This window comes from Euleptes europaea, chromosome 12, assembly GCF_029931775.1.
Source record: "Euleptes europaea isolate rEulEur1 chromosome 12, rEulEur1.hap1, whole genome shotgun sequence".
In the NCBI taxonomy this organism is placed as follows: Eukaryota; Metazoa; Chordata; class Lepidosauria; order Squamata; family Sphaerodactylidae; genus Euleptes; species Euleptes europaea.
In genome coordinates, this window is record NC_079323.1 from 67,393,905 (window position 1) to 67,410,533 (window position 16,629).

The following is a 16,629-nucleotide window of genomic DNA, read 5'->3' on the forward strand; positions in this document are numbered from 1 at the left end:
TGGTTCTGATACGTGATCAGTTTCATCTGAGGAGTCTCCTTCCTCGAAGACTTGCATGTGCCTTGCAATTGAGTCATACGCGTCCCTGACGTCGGCTGCTGTCGACGTCGATGGTGTAGGGACCTCTCGTCCTAACTCAGGCATGGGTTGTGAGTCCCGGCGTCTTTGTTTCGGTGGGCCTCTCGCCTTCGAGGTCGATCTTCCTGTGGTCGTTCCAGGCTGTCGACCAACAGTGTCGGCGTCTTGACGTCGGTAGGCGTCGCCTACTTTATGACATCGGCCCCCGTCGCCTCCGGCATGGCGTCGGAAGTCGGAAGTCGTCATGGCGTCGGTAGTCGCCGACGTACGGATAGCCCCCGTATGGACATGGTGCGTACCATGGTGGAGGGCAGAAACCCCATGGGTTCCAGCCTTGGAATTGGAATCGAGGTTGCTTTTTTCTATGCTTTTATATTACCAAGTGCAAGCCAGCAAGCTTCATTGCTGTCACCTTTTCTTTATGCTCTGTTAACCTATTTGACCAGTAAAAACCAGCTTCTTTGGACCTGACTGTCTCTGATGTGGTTTTTGGTTCGATTGGGCCAAGGGCTTACATTGTGACAGCAATCCTCTTCTACTTTCTACTACCTGCCTAGCGGGATCCTGGAGGACTTGGATCACTGGGCCCTGCTGCTGGGGTCGTCGACTTGCCCCGACGACCCTACCCTCTTGCAGGATGTATTATTGGAAGCGATACGGACTGATGCGGAAATCAACCGCCTAGTGGAACTTATTCGAGGCCAGTGGCAGTCGCTAGCCGCGGCACAACCTTGGACCTCTGAGGATTCGGATCAGAACGCCTACCACGACCTTGTGATCCTGGACGGGCTTCTGGATGAAGTGCATGCTGCCCAGGACGACCTGGTCACCTTAACTCGCTTGTTGGCGAGATTAACTCTGCAGGAAACTCAACAGCAACAGCAACCTATGGCAGCATCCCCAATCCGCCCTGCCGTATCCCGAGCCATGGTGGGATCGGCGCCAGAAAGTTTTTCATTGGTGCCAAATGCGGCTGAATGTCAAGCAGAGGCACAACAGATCGCTGTCCAAACGGCGCTACTGTTTGTGGGACTACCGAAGGATACCACGGTAGCCGATCTATCACGATTGTTGACCCCAACTTTCGGGGCAGGGGCACCCGCGCTAGTGGTCCAGGTTCAACCATTGCTGGGCGGGGAGTCTGAACCGCTCCTCGCCCTTTTGGAGAAGGAACTTCTATCGCTTGTTACCACGGTGGCTGCCCTGAAGCTCGAGGCCGCCCAGACTCTCGAGGACCGGGAGGCAGCTGAGGCAGCGGCCAAGGCTCAGGCCGAACGGGAAAGGGAGCAGCAGTTGGCTGTGAAACGGGTGAGAGCGGATGTGCGCCCCAAAGACACCGTGCGGACCGGCCCCTCGTTGGGACCAACGTTTTCTCCGGCTTTTGCTCCGCCTCGCACCACTCAACGCACGCGTCGCCTCACAGAACGGCTTCGGGGCTCCGACAATTCTGACGAGGAGGACTTGTATGGGGACGGCTCCCATTGGGCCACCGGTTTGCGGTCCAGTCGAGAACATCGTACAGGTGGACCTGAGGAAGAAGTGCACCTATTGCAAGCTCAAAACCGGGAGTTATACAATCGTGTAGACCGTCTCCAGGATCAAATGGAACGCTTGTTTCAAGAAAACGAGCGCTTGCAGCAGGCGCTGATGACTCCAGCGCAGCCCGTTCCCCCTGGACCCGCAGCACCAGTTCACCTACCAGTTCAGCCGGTTGTACCAGTTCAACCACCCGCTCAACCACCTGCTCTCCCCCTGGTCCCTGGAGCCCCGGTTGTGCCAACCGGGACAACCCGTGCCCGGCCAGTGGAAGCAGCCTTGGCTGAAAACGACCTATGATGGTTCGCTCGAGACTCTACCCTGTTTTCTACATCAAGTGGACAGTTACATGAGAGAACAGGGGCAATACTTTCCCACTGAGGACAGCCGAGTCCGTTTCGTAGCCTCTTTATTAATGGGGAAAGCAGCTGACTGGATGGTCCTCCAATTTGACACTAGATCCCAATCTATCCGCTCCCTCAACAATTTCATGTTTGCCTTGCGGAGACGGTTTGAGGACCCCTTTATGGGGGAACGAGCCAAAGCAGAACTGTTACAACTCAGACAGGGCTCCTCTCCAGTCCGGGAATTTGCGGATGAATTCCAGAGACTGGCCAGTAAGATTGTGGACTGGCCTGAGGCCACCCTTATTCATTATTTCAGGGAAGCCTTACACCCTGACATTCTGAACTGGTCGTATATGCAGGGTGATCCCGAGACCCTAGAAGATTGGATTTTGCTAGCTGAGGAGGTCGAGAGCCGCCGACGTTTCATTTCCCTGGTCCGGCAGCGGAACAGAGATAAGAGCGCCCAAAAACCCCCACCGAAAGCACCGCTTTGCAGCCTGCATAAACCTACGCGGCCACCTCTGGATCGGGAAACAAGGTTCCAGAGGGGGGCTTGCCTTGTTTGCGGGGAATTGGGCCACTTTGCAGCGGCTTGTCCTCAACGCCCGGAGGCCACTCGCCCCAGCATGCCACCCCGAGCTTGAGGGAGACCTCAACGCAGAGGCACCGCGGCCACCCGCAGCGCAGCACCGGGACGACCCACACCCTCTGCACTTCACGTTGAGGAATCGGCTAACCTTTCTGCACCAAGCGAACCCGCAGGGTCCCGGATTACAAGTGCCCCAATGGGGGACGACTCTCCTTCTTCTGACGAGGATAATCAATGGAATTCTCCAGCCCTAAACCTGGAAACCCCTCTTGATCTGTCAAAAAACAGATTCTGTCTGTGGTGAGTGGAGCGTCTCCACAGACCCCTGCAGAATCTCCTGCTAAACCCAAAGCTCCCATCAAGGTGAGTGAAGTGGAAACCACTGTTTATGTGGACGCAGTGTTGCAACACTATAAAGGGGGTCCCCAACTGCCTGTCAAGGCACTTATTGACTCTGGCTGCGGCCGCACCTTAATTAGTGAGGCCACGTTTGCAGCCCTCAAAGTCAAGTCCGAGGCTTTACCAGCTCCCGTCCAATTCGCCCAGATGGATGGGAGCCATTTTAAGGGGGGACCAGTCGATCATCGCACACGGGGAGTAGCGATGGGTATTGGTTCTCATTGGGAACAAATAGACTTTACCATAGCCCCCATCCGATTCGAAGTTGTCCTAGGGATTAATTGGCTTAAAGGGCATAGTCCCTGTATAGACTGGGAAACTGACACTATTTCCTTTGCCAATCCCAAGTGCGAACAGCACCGACAGGAAGCTGCGGTGGTGCCTCCACCCGCTCCGGCGTTAACCTCCGATGCCTCATTGCCAACGCCTTTTCCCAAAGCATACAGAGACTTTGCAGATGTCTTTGATATTAAAGAATGCGATGCCTTGCCCCCCCACCGTACCACAGACTGTGCAATTGAGGTGGTAAAAGACTGCACACTGACTAAGAGCAAGATTTACCCATGAGCGTTTCTGAACGCGCTGTGTTACGTGACTTTTTGGATAAAAATCTTTTTGGATAAAAAACCCAAGCCAACGCTTACCCCATACCATTGATTTGAGATATTTTGGGACAATTACAGGAGGGACGTGTTTTCTCCAAATTGGCCTTAGTGGAAGCTTATTATCGCGTCCGTATCCGTGAGGGGGACGAACCCCTCTCTGCCTTCTCTAGCTGTTTTGGAATGTATGAATTTCTTGTGATGCCTTTCAGGTTAAAAGGGGCCCCGAGGGTCTTCATGCAACTCATTAACGAAATCCTCCATGATTTGCATGGTAGTTTATTTGGATGACATTCTTATTTATTCAAAAACCATGGAGGAACATGTTGCTCTGGTCAGAGAAGTTTTGCAACGTCTGCGTAGCCACCAGCTCTATGCAAAGCTGTCCAAATGCGAATTTCACCAAGAGAAAATAACTTTCTTGGGGTACATAATCTCTCATCGTGGCCTTAGCATGGACCCCGCTAAAGTCCAATCGGTACTTGACTGGACTCCACCCTCCACCCGCAAGCAAGTGCAGCAATTTCTGGGCTTTGCTAATTTCTACCGCGGTTTCATTCCCAACTTCGCTCAAGTGGCGCTGCCAATCACTGACCTCCTGAAAACAAAGGGTAAAGGGGTTTCTGCAACGTTGCCCTCTGCCAAAATACTGTGGACTGATCAATGCCAATCCGCCTTTGTAGCCCTCAAACGGCTTTTCACTTCTGAACCTGTGCTGCAGCACCCAGATCCGAACCAAATGTTTATTATACAGGTCGATGCGTCCGACGTAGCCATGGAAGGGGGCCTTCTCCAGAGAGGACCGGACGGTCTCCTTCACCCCTGTGCCTACTTCTCGAAAAAGTTTGCGCATGCCCAATTAAACTGGCCCATTTGGGAAAAGGAGGCATCAGCCATCCACCATGCCCTCACTCTGTGCAGGCAATTCCTGGAGGGGTCCAGGGTCCCTTTCGAAGTCTGGACCGATCACAAAAATCTAGCTGCCCTCACGGGGACCCATAAGTTGTCCGCAAAACAACAGCGTTGGGTGGACTTCTTTGCTCAATTTCATTTTGTTCTTAAACATGTGCCCGGGAAACAGAACGTGCTTGCTGATGCCCTATCCAGGTTGCCTCAATACCCAGTAAAACTTGATCGGCCGACAGACTCTTTATTCACCCCGGTGCACAGAGAGGCCCTGCCCATGCTGGCCGTGCAGACCCGGTCCCAAACTCGACCCCAGCATGAAAATCGCGCAGTGTACGACAAAGTGTCCAGCCCTAACCAGCAGGCTCCCTCGCCAGCCCCCCTTGCGCCGTCTGTATCCAGCGCCCCACAGCAACCGGTTTCCCCCCCTCCATCACCACCAGCTCCTGGTCCACCCTCTCCCGCGAGAGGAGGGGGGGTGATCATCTCCAACTCCTTCCTGGACTCCCTTCGGGCTCAGTGCTTAGCCGAACGCACTGCCCAGACCCTGCCCCAAGGTGTACTTGAGCAAGGTGGTTGTTGGTACAAAGACTCGAAATTGTACGTGCCTAAGATGCTTCGAAGAGAAGTCCTGCAATTGGCCCATGGAGCTAAAACTGCGGGACACTTTGGGTTCCTGAAAACCCTTCACTTGTTGCGCAGTTTTGGTGGGGGGGAATGCGTTCTGATGTGGACTCCTTCATTCGCAGCTGCCCTATTTGTGCCACGGTCAAACGGTCTCAAGGCAAGCCCCCAGGACTGCTGCAACCGCTGGAAATTCCCAGCAAGCCCTGGGAGGTGATTGCCAAGGATTTCATGATGGATCTCCCACTTAGCGGGGGCAAAACTGTATTATCGGTTGTTATTTTCCAAACAGGTACATTTGATTCCGTGTGTGGGTATTCCCTCCGCCCCCAAGTTGGCCCGCCTCTTTGTGTCACATGTTTTCCGTCTTCATTCGTTCCCACGAAAGATAATCTGCGACCGCGGAAGTAGTTTCTTGGCTAAATTTTGGAAGGCTTTCCTCAAGTTGGTGGGGGTGGAGCAAGGGTTGTCTAGTGCTTACCATCCCCAGACAGATGGGCAAACTGAACGTGTCAATGCTGTACTGGAATGTTATTTACATTGTTATGTCAATTACCACCAAGATGACTGGGTGGAACTGTTGCCTTTCGCAGAATATGCTTACAATAATGCTGTCCATCAATCTACAGGGTTCAGCCCTTTCTATGCTGTGTATGGTCAGGACTTCGGTCCTATTGCCCCTGTAGAGGTAGCCGAGGGGGAGGGGGATCCTGATGTAGCCTCTTGGGCGCATGTCCTCCGCACCACGTGGCCCTGGCTGGTGGGCAACCTAGACAGAGCCAAGCGCAAGTATAAGGTGCAAGCGGATAAGCATCGCTCTCCCAGCAAGGACTTCCAAATTGGTGATTTAGTGTATCTTTCCACCAAAAACCTGCGATCCACTTGTCCTTGCCACAAACTCAGTGCCAAGTACATTGGACCATATCCCATTGCCCGGATCATTAACCCTGTCACTGTGGAACTGACTCTCTCCAAAACCTTGAGATGTATCCACCCAGTCTTCCATGTCAGCCTCCTTAAGCCTCATGTCGCCTCCTCGGAATGGCACCCGGAACCGCCTCCCGAGCAGCCCGTGACGGTGGGGGGGGGGGGAGGAACATTTTGAAGTGTCAAAGATCCTAGATTCACGTATACGGCATGGATTCCTGCAATACCTAATTTGCTGGAAGCACTTCCCCCCTGCCTATGACGAGTGGGTACGTTCACAGGATGTCTCCGCCCCACACTTAGTGACCGCCTTTCACACCGCCTACCCGGACAAGCCATCCCCCTTGCAAGTTGGGAGGGGGCCTTAAGGGGGGCAGAATGTCAGGCCTGTGTCTCTGTTTGTTTAGTTTCGTTTTCCCACTGGCCAGACTCAAGGACTGTTGTGCATACCTAACTCCGTTTGAAGCTGTGGGAACCTCAGCTCTGTTTGTGTTTTGTAATCTCTTGCTTTTTTCTATGCTTTTATATTACCAAGTGCAAGCCAGCAAGATTCATTGCTGTCACCTTTTCTTTATTTGACCAGTAAAAACCAGCTTCTTTGGACCTGACTGTCTCTGATGTGGTTTTTGGTTCGATTGGGCCAAGGGCTTACACCTCTTTAGCTCTCTTATTTATTGGGTTATTAGAAGGTTTTGCAGTATCAGGTTGGAAGGCTTTCTCATATAATGCTGCCTTCAATTTTTTTGCGCGATCTTGGCGGCATTTATCTGTAAGTAAGGCGCATGATCTGCATGACGCTACTATATGGCCTTCTCCTAAACATATGAGGCAGTCCTGGTGTTCATCATTTGAAGCCATTTTTGTGCCGCACGAGTTACATTTCTTAAAAAGCCCCATTTCATTTGGTTAATACTCTTCTCTATCAAAAGTATTCCCTTAGTTGAAAAGAGGTAATACAGTGATCCGGTTTACCTCAGACACTATAGGGAATAACTGTTAAGCTCTGTTCTCTCCAAGGCGGCAGAAAGAGAACTGAGGGAAGAGTACCCCCCCCTCTCGTCAATGACAGTTGGGCATGGAACAGCCGTTAAGGCTTGGTCGTTGACGAGAGAGGGGGGGCGCTCCTAGGGAGCTGACTCTTCCATAAGCTTTTCTAATCTCCGTGGCTGGCCCTGCGCATGCGCAGTCCCATGTGGGACTGCACAGAAGCCACGAAAACAAATTGGTTGAAAATGTTACATAGGTGGTACATCACGCTGAGCAATATCCAGAATATGAATAATTCGACATCTGGTTTGTGGAAGTGCTGTAAAGCTAGAGGCACCTTTTATCACTGTTGGTGGACATGTACATCAGTCCAAAATTTTTGGAAGAAAATACATAAGAACATAGAAGTTATCATCGGTCAATCTATAACATATGATCCTAAACTATTTCTCCTGAGTAAAACACCAGACGAATGCAGTAAAGACCAACAGGTCATACTAAAATACTTAATCACAGAGGCAAGAATAGTTTTAGCATCACTGTGGAAAACAGATAAAATACCAAAAATCGAAACCTGGATAGATAAAGCTTACGAATATATAACAATGGCACACCTAACAGAAATATTACAAAAAGATATTCAAAGACCAAATAAAGACAAATGGAATCCTTCTATGAATATTTCAAAATCAAAAAATAACAACAAAATCTTAGGAGTTATATGAAAGCTAAATTGACGATCAAATGAACCTTACAAGGGGGTAGAACTATGCATTTTTTTTAAATGATAAATATTGTTTAACCGATGGTTTTCCCTTTCCCTTTTCTTTTTCCCTGTATCCCTATTTAATACTGAAAACTAATAAAAATATTTATATATATATAAAAAAGAATAGCTTTTACTTCCCTCTGGTTTCAAACCATGCCAACGGCTTTGATAGCTGGACATTACTCCCGAACACCCTGGGCCTCTCACCTATGTATTTGTGGAGCCATTCCAGAGGACCTAATTCATTACACCTTATTCTGTCCTCTTTACGCAGAGCCCAGATCTAAATTTCTTGGAACGTTTCTATAGGGCCTAAATCTTTTTTCAGATCCAGAGACGTTGCTCTTTCTCTTATCAGACGCCAATCCTGATGTTTCCTACAAAATGTCACTCTTTGCTTTAGCAGCCAAGAAAATCCGAATTAAAGATGTTTTTAATCAGGGTATTTAACATATTTAGTTACCAGCTTCTTGGGGGTCAGACTGTTTTAAAATTATTTTAATGTCATTTTATGTTATTTTAATGTTTTGTATGATAGATTGTGATGGCCTTTGGCCACAAACAACAAACTTTATCATAGAAGCTAACAGTGTCGAGTAGTGCTGTAGGAGCAGACTATGTTAGACATCATTCCAGACTTACAAGGCATGAAGCAAACCTTTGGCCATCATAACAAGACACAGAACAGATTACAATTTCCAGAGCAGCAATACCAAGCGTGAAATGAAGTGCTTGATATTGGAGAAGAGTACACCTGAGGGCAAATGAATGTTGGAGATAATGAACACAAGGCAGGACAATGCTTGTTTCAGGACGTCTAGGGGTCAATTTGAAAATCTAGCCCAAGAAATGGCACCCACTTTTATCTTATGCTGATGGAGAAGAGATTCAAACTCTACAAGCTGACTACCATCTGAAGCTACACGAACCTTTGCAACCTGTTGGAAATAATGGATGCACCACTTTCAGCATGTTCAGGGAAGTAGCTTGAACTACTAATGAACTGTTCCTTGATTATATGATCAAGGTAGGGTAGGGGATGAAGTCTAGGTGATGCATGAAACAATGCTCCCCTATGTCCTTGATGTATGCATAATAAATTGCACTACACCATCCAGCTGAATTCTACAACCAGAAGTACTATAGCTGCACGGCCCTCCAAAACCTCTGTGACTTCAAGAAAAGGCCTAAGACTTGTGCAGCTACCTTCTGGATCCTCATACCTCAATGCAAACAGCCAGGAAAACATGTTTCCCTCCGGCAGATGAACCCATTAATAGTTACCAGGTGAATGCCCTTCAGTCATGACTCGTATGCCCTCAGGATATCTCCTATACACATGGGAAGGATCTTTAGCTACTACTATTGCAGAATGCTTATGAACATCTGGGTGGATCAAGGCAAGGAAGAGGTCTCTGTATACTTTCCTTCATCAGGACTAGAGATGGGAATCAGGACCTCATTGCAAATGTAAAGATAGTCTGCAGCTTTCTTCAGATGAGAAAAGTTATGCTGTTGGAGGAGACAGATGAATCATGGGAACTGCAAACTGAGGAAACAGTGGAACCAATTACTTGCCTTCCAAAACAGTTAGGCATAAAGTGGAAGATGAAAGAGTACTGAAGGATAATCTACAAATTCACACGACATAATTACCCACTAACTGCTACCTTTCTTACTGCACAAGCCCCCCACCCCCCTTTGCACAGGTATTCTGTACTTGCAAAAGACTGTAAAAAGAAAACAGAAAAAGAAAAGAAAAACATAAACATGCACTGTTGTCCTCCACTAATTAGTAAAATGGTGGGATGGAGGTTACGTGGGGATGGGCATTGTAACGAGCAATTACAAGTAGTAGAAATAACAAAGAGCCGTGTGACACCTTAGGACGAACAAATTGATTGTGGCATAAACTTTCATCAGCCAGTGCTCATTTTGACAGAAACAAAGTGAAGTCTGGCTGAGGAAAGGTTATATCCCTTGTTCACTGTCCATGCTCCTGATACAAAACAGGCAGTCGTAAATTGTTGGGTCTCTGGCATCCTTTCTAAAATTACTGTACCTAGCTAAAATCTGCTGTTTTGGCAGATATAACGAAGAGTGGGATGGGAAACCCATGCTGCAATGGGCTGAAATAGATGAAGGAACAGTTATTTATTTATTTGGTTTTATACCCCGCCCTTGCTCCCCGGCCAAGGCCGGGCTCAGGGCAGCTCACATCACAGTGATCATACAATAGTTATAAATACAATAAAAAATCATAAAATCACAAGTAAAACAAAACAATAATTTCCAGCCCCAATAATACCCAACATATATCTAATAATAATAATAAAATCCTCAAGCCAGCACAGTGGCACTCTTCTTGGAGGACAGGGCCGCAGCAGGCTTGTGGACAGCCAGAGTCCAGTCCAGAAGAGAGGGTGGGGGAAAGAATAGGGAGGCCAGTGGAGATGGAAAACTAAGGCCATCCTAACAGTTAGTTAGGTGATGGTTGCTTGTGTAGACTAATGGCCTGGTACAGCTACTGGAGAAGGAAACATCTGTAACTTCTCCAAGAAACATTTTTGAGAACAGCTATATTTGAAGAATCCTCACTATTCAAGAAATTATGCAGTTGGCAAAGCAGTATGGAAACAAGAAACTGGGAGGGTGAAAGGACAGCACTGTTGGGGAGTGAAGAATGCTTCTTGCCTTTGTTAGGGTGAAAACTAAGTGTAAGGGATTAGAAAGGTTTGGAAAATCATGGGAAGAGCAATCCATAGCAAGACGAAGTGGATGAGACACACTTATAGTGAACAAATGGGATCTCCATGTTCAGAGGCATACCAGTGTAGCCCTTCCAGAGACATTTGGTTGCCCAACATGTGGAACTTGTTGCTGGACTGAGCCAGCAAAGCTGCTCTTATGTTTTATAACACTGAAATGGCAGAAATGTACTGAATGAGCGACAAACCCAAGAGCAGTCCAAAAGTTCCTAAACTAGCAAGCCCTCAACTAATATAACCCCTAAGGGTTATATGTATGAATGTATGTACCCCTAAGGATAGTTAGCCACTACTATCACTGCTATTCAACATCTATGTAACATAACCTCACTTCACTAATAGAACTGAAGATAGTTAGTGACTTTAAGAATTGTGAGCCTAAGGCAGGTAATGTCACCCCAGCTCAGCCGCAGTCACTGGCAACTGGAACAGCTGCCACAGAGACCTTGGTTTCCATCCACTGCCCTAAATAACAATCTGCTCAAACCTTCAATTGCCTAGGCATTCTTGCCTGATCTTTGATGGCAAAGATCTTCTGAACAGTAACACTTTTAAAGATTGTATTTCATCTGTTGCTTGTAAACCACATAGAGGATTGATTGAAAGATGAGGCGTAAATATGTAAAATAAATAGCTTGTAATTCAGTGACAGGAGCCCTGTGGCGCAGAGTGTTAAGCTGCAGTACTGCAGTCAAAAGCTCTGCTCACGACCTGAGTTCGATCCTGACGGAAGTTGGTTTCAGGTAGCCGGCTCAAGGTTGACTCAGCCTTCCATCCTTCTGAGGTCGGTAAAATGAGTACCCAGCTTACTGGGGGTAAAGGGAAGATGACTGGGTAAGGCACTGGCAAACCACCTCGCAAACAAAGTCTGCCTAGAAAACGTCGGGATGTGACGTCTCCCCATGGGTCAGGAATGACCCGGTGCTTGCACAGGGGACCTTTACCTTTACCTTTTAATTCAGTGACAAGGAGTGTATGTGGATCCACTTTAGCCTGCAGGGACTGTAAGTAACATACATAAACAACTTTTGCTTCAAGAATTGAACATTAAGAAAACAATGCCCTCAACAGGAAATAACCTGGAACTGAGAGGTACACTTGGAACAAGGCCTTCATAATTCAAACAAATGATTGTAAAACTTCAAAACTGGACATGTCAGAGTATGAGAGCTCCAGTCTTCCTAAAAAAAAGTGTGTGCACATAAAGGTTTATATTGAATGCATGTAATAGCATGCACATCTATTTTGTTATAGATTTTTAATGAAAACATACCAGTAAAATACCTCACATGAGGCTTAGTAGAACATAATGCAACCTTTCCCACAGAAATAATTCTTTCACCACACACAAAAAGGAAAGGACATATAGAGACATACTTGAGTGAAGGGCAAAGACACACACACAACCCTACCTGCTCCCTACCCCAGTACAGCAGACTGGACGTATTCAACATGACCAAGACACATATTAGGGGTTACATTAGCAAGCCCTCACCTAATATAACCCCTAAAGATAAATAGCCAGTACTATCACTGCTATTCAACATTTATGTAAAGCCGCTGGGAAAAGTCATTGGAGACTTTGGCTGAGTTGCCACTAATATTCAGATGATACTCAGTTCTACCTCATGCTACTAGCAGATACCAGGGAAGCTGTGGAAACTGAACAGGTGCCTGGAAGCAGTTTCGGAATGCATGAGGGCTATCAAGCTGAAACGTAATCCCAACAAAACAGAGGTGCTTCTGGTAGGAGGAAGCGCTGACCCAGGAAATGGGTTATCCCCTGTTCTGGATGGGGTTGTTCTCTCCCTAAAAGAGCAGGTTTGTAGCATGGGGGTGCTCATGAACTCGGGCCTTGTGTTGGATAAACGGGTCAGCAGCAGCCAGGAAGGTCTTTCACCAGCTTTGGCCCTTCTAAGGCAGAAAAGATCTTGCTTGCCCTGGTAACATCTAGATTAGATTACTGCAATGCACTCTGTGAGGCTGCCCTTGCAGACTGTCCAGAAGCTGTAGTTGGTATAGAATGCTGCAGCCAGAGTATTGACTGGAGTGGGTTGTAGGGACCATATAACTCCAGACTTGTTCCATCTACACTGGCTTCCAATTTGCTTCTGGGCTCAATTCAAGGAGCCAGTATGGACATTTAAAGCCCTGGAAGGCCTGGGACTAACAAACCTTAAGGACTGCATTCTCACATATGAACCTACCTGTTCACTCCAGTCATCCTCAAAGGCCCTGCTTTGGTTGTCCCCACCATCTAAAGCTACATGGGCAGCAACCAGAGAAAGGACCTTCTTGGTCGTGGTACCAAAACTTTGGAACTCCCTCTCCAGGGAGATTTGTCTGTCTCCTTCTATTCATGTCTCTGCCAGTAGGTGAAGACTTTTTTGTTTTGTTTGGCATATCCCAATAACCATTATGGTTCTGGTATTGTTTGCTTGTGGTTTATTGAACTTATATACTAATAGCCTAGTTGGCTAAATCTAAGTAAACTTATATCTGGTGATTGGAGCTGTGAACAGACAATACAGGTCTTTCTACAAACCTGAAAAATGACCCAGTTTTCAAGAAAAAGGTGAAATCTAAAAAAAATACATTTGGGGGTTAAAACCCAAAAAACGATAAAAGGAACGCCTGTAGGTTTAAACAATTGATTCCCTCAGTGGCTGTTGCTAGGCAACCATAGCATTTCAAGCTTGGTTCGGTCAGTAAAAGGCAGGTGGAGGGGACAGGACCCTTTCCAGGCCTATTTTGGTCTTTGAGGGAGACTCATTGGGGCCAGGCCTGGGTTTCAAGTTGCCAGCTCCAAGTTGGGAAATTCCTGGAGATTTTGTGTTGGAGTCTGGGGGTGGGGTTGGGAATGGGAGAGGCCTCAGACGGATATAACGCCACAGAGTCCACCCTTTAAAGCAGCCATTTTCTCCAGGGGGACAGACCTTGGTCGCCTGGAGTTCAGTTGTAATTCAGGGAGATCTCCAGGTCCTACCTGAAGACTGGCAACCCTAGGCCTGGTAGCAATCTCTGGGTGACTTGATACCACCTGACTTGCATAACTCAACTAGGCCTGGCTGCTTGCTTCTGTTCAACAACTGCCACCCTATGAAAGCAAGTGTGATGTACAATTAGAGCTTCAGAGCAGGGTCTGGAAGACCCATGTTCACATCTTCATCTTGCTGTGGAAGCTCACTGGGTGATTTTGGGCCAGTCACATACTTTCAGTCTAACATACCTCACAGGGTTGTTGTGTGAATAAAAAGGAAAATAATGAAAACTGTTTTGGTCTCCACTGTGGAAAAAGGTGGGGAATAAATGAAGTATATCAATAACAAATATAGCTGAAGATGGGAAGCAGGTAAAAGGCAGGGCTGAGAAGGAGAGAATGGCTGAGAAAGAGAATGGGCAGGAAGGGGGAGAGGATATGGGGGTTGCCAGGGGTAGGAAAATATGAAATAGTGTGGGGAGGGGGATATAGGAAAGTTAAGTAACACCACACAACTCCTTGAGGTTCCCTACCAAGCGAGACTGGCCCAGTGGCCAAAACCACAAAACTGGGCCACAGTTATCCTAGGTAGAGGCTGCCGGGGGCAGGGGGAGAGGCAAAGCTTAGGGCAAAGGTACAGATAAAGATAAGTTGGCGTTGGATGGGAAGGGGATAGGGTTGACAATCTGGAGATCACCCAGAATTACAACTGCTGTCCAGCTCTTTCACAGAATACTGCTGCTCAGAAGGTTTGACTATAAACTATAGTAAATCCAAACTGATGCAGTTCTCTAGGTCCTCACGTAAGCAGAAACATCTTTGACATGTTAATGGTAACCTTACTGATCAGGTCACTCAGTTCAAATATCTTGGGGTTTACTTCCAGTCCAATTATATTCTGGACAACCCCTATTAGAAACGCACGGACCAAAGCACAAACTGCCATAAAGGCAATAATCCATTTCTTCTACTTTAAGGGCGGTCAATACATTCCAGTTGTTATCACTGTATTCAACAGTAAAGTAGGAGTTTTTATACGGTGCACCCATCTGAGTTGAAGCTTGTAAAATTACTGGAACTCCCAACTGTATTACTGGGGTATCACTGCGTGCTGAATTGGGCCTTAGTTCCCTCGAAGCTCGGATTTGGGCCGTGGCTTTTAGATTCTGGGTCAAGATTTATTCCTCCACGGAGGCAAATGGATATTTACACCTACTTCAAGCTAATTCCTACCAGACCTCAGGGAGTAAACTGGTTGAACGTAGTATCCAGTCTTTAGGAATCTCTCTCTCTGACCTAAAGGATCACAGGTCATTGGCAGCTCTTTCTTCAATCCTGAGGTGCTTGAAAAAACTGGATTTTGGAAGTATTACAATAAGAGCACGTAGAGTATGTTGACCTCAATACCTAGGTCTAAATTGGCCGCAGTCTCTCCCAATGTATTTTGATTTTCTGACAATCCAGCAATACAGATGATTATTTATGTTGGCTAGACTAAATGCCATTCCATCAGGGGAGTTAACAGGTCGCCTAAACAGGGTACCGTGAGAGAGTATACCAGTGAGTTTCTGGCCAAACAGACACTCTTCAGCATTCCTTATTTAGTTGCAACCTGCTCAATGAAGTGAGAGACAGATGGATAAAGCCTCTTATCTGGGAATCTGATTGTGAATTGGAAAATTTGAGGGTTCTTTTAGCAGGGGTAGGTTTTAATACTACATTGGTAGTTGCCAAGTTTTTATCTTAGTCAATCAAGATAAAAAAAAATACTAATTTTCTTATTGTTTCTCTCTCTCTCTCTCTCTCTCTCTCTCTCTCTCTCTCTCTCTCTCTCTCTCTGTGTGTGTGTGTGTGTGTGTGTGTGTATAGTTCCTTTTTTAATTTTGATTTTAGTGTGACATTGTTCAGGGCCGAATTGGCCATATGAACAATATCGTTAAAGTAAAGTAAAGAAAGTGGGCCTAACCCAGTAGCCGGCACCACACAACTGGACCATAGTTTTCCTTGGTAGAGGCTGCTGGGGGGGGGGGGAGGAAAAGCTGAAGACAAAGGGGCAGATAAATGTTGGTTAGCTATTAAGTGGGATGGCGAGGAAACAGGAAAGCAGAGTGGCTATGGGGGCTTTCAGGAAAGGGTAAGAGGAAATATTGGGGGAGGGGGAAATGAAATGACTCCTGCTGCAAGTCCCTGAGGGTTCCAACTTGTTATTTTATAATTTAAATGTTGTTTTTAATTGTTCAAATGTTTTAATGTTTTTACAAGTGCCACCTTGGTGACCCTGACCAAGTAGAAAAGTAATATAATGTTTAAAATAAATAAATAAAAATAAATAGTATGGCAGAATACTGGTTTGCTTTGCCAGAAGACAGCAATGCACAGTGCATTGGAATATCATTCCAGAACTTCAAAGAAGGCTACCAACCACAGCATAAAACATGGCTTGCTTATGCATTTGGAGCACAAACACATGTTTTGATGCTAAACTATGGTTAGCACAAGCCATGGTTTCCCATGTTGGAATTCAGCCATTCAGTTTTGTCATAAGAGATACTTGTAGAAATCAGGATCCTATTAAGTTACCTTCACCCCAGTTCACCTTTTCTCCCCTGCACCTGCTTGACATCTCTCTATTGTACAGCATACGTGAAAAGGGTTTAACATAGAGCCTGACAGTGAATATTTTTAATTCCCATGAAAGGGTAAGGTCAAGAAAAGCAGAGACAGAACCGAATCCATTATGACAGACCTACATATATAAATCCTTATATAAACTTTAAATGTAACATGCATATATCAGGCAAGTATGCTAGAAAAATGGGACATTCCAGTATAGACTCCCAAAGTAAAAAGGTTCTACAAAGTTGGAATAAATTTAACAGCCCTCAAAATCTTCTGTGGCTGAATAGTGTTGAAACTAAAGCAATCATCAAGTCCAAATGTGTGTCCTGCCTTTTAGATCTAAGGGCTCTTGCATAACTTTTAACAGTTGCTTAGGATTTCACTGTAGGAAAACAAATAAGGCAAATAAATGATCAATATGATAAAATACATTTGGTGATGGGAGTGTAACAGCATTCCAACTAGACTCCATTGTTCTCAAGTTAAAAAAGGACATAA

General features: G+C 46.5%; 1 protein-coding gene across 5 annotated transcripts in view; it reads right to left on the reverse strand.

Annotated features, from left to right (window-relative positions):
* KDM6A (lysine demethylase 6A) overlaps positions 1-16,629 on the reverse strand; it is a 334,756-nt gene that overhangs the window by 104,592 nt on the left and 213,535 nt on the right. The window lies entirely within an intron of this gene.